We start from the raw sequence: 715 nt of genomic DNA, 5'->3' as shown, positions 1-715 counted from the left end.
CCACGGCCCTCCCCCAGCTGGGCCCACACATGGACAGGGGAAAAAAAAAAAGGAAAAAAGAAAAAAAGAAAATAGCCTAAAAAAAATAATAATTAATAATAACAAGGTTGTCGGTTTCCTCTTTGGAAAACAAGCGTGGGAAGGAGGGAGTGGGGTCCCAGAGAGTCCCTGGGGAGCATCCCCCATCTGTGGGGGGGTGGCCAGGGCATGTGGCCCCCTTCTTCACCCTGTGTGAGGGGCAAATGAGTCCTTTTACCCAAGTGCATGGGGCAAGTGAGCCCTTGTCCTGTGTGTGGGGGGCAAATGAGCCCTTGTACCCCAGGCATGGGGCAAATGAGTCCTTGTACCCCTGTGCATGGCGCAAATGAGTCCTTGTCCCCTGTGTGTGGGGCAAATGAATCCTTGTCCCCCTGTGCATGGGGCAAATGAGCCTTTGTCCCCCCGTGCATGGGGCAAATGAGCCTTTGTCCCCCCGTGCATGGGGCAAACACACCTTCAGCCCCACACAGCTGCTGTACTGGCCTCAACAGGGTCAGCAGGCGAGGAAGGGATACCAACCACATCTGGTTCCCCCCTTCGAGGTCCTGGGGAGCACCCAGCAGGTAAGAGCCCACCCAGACCCCAGCAGGGTGGGTGCTGCTCCCCGTCCCCATCCCATGTGGCTTCGGTGGCACCCAGAGCATCCCCGTGTCCAGATCGATGCCGGTAGCTGGGC

The sequence above is a fragment of the Antrostomus carolinensis genome, unplaced genomic scaffold, assembly GCF_000700745.2.
Source record: "Antrostomus carolinensis isolate BGI_N321 unplaced genomic scaffold, ASM70074v2 scaffold30741, whole genome shotgun sequence".
Classification (NCBI taxonomy): domain Eukaryota; kingdom Metazoa; phylum Chordata; class Aves; order Caprimulgiformes; family Caprimulgidae; genus Antrostomus; species Antrostomus carolinensis.
The sequence above is the reverse complement of the archived record's forward strand: the minus strand, read 5'-3'. Positions refer to the sequence as shown.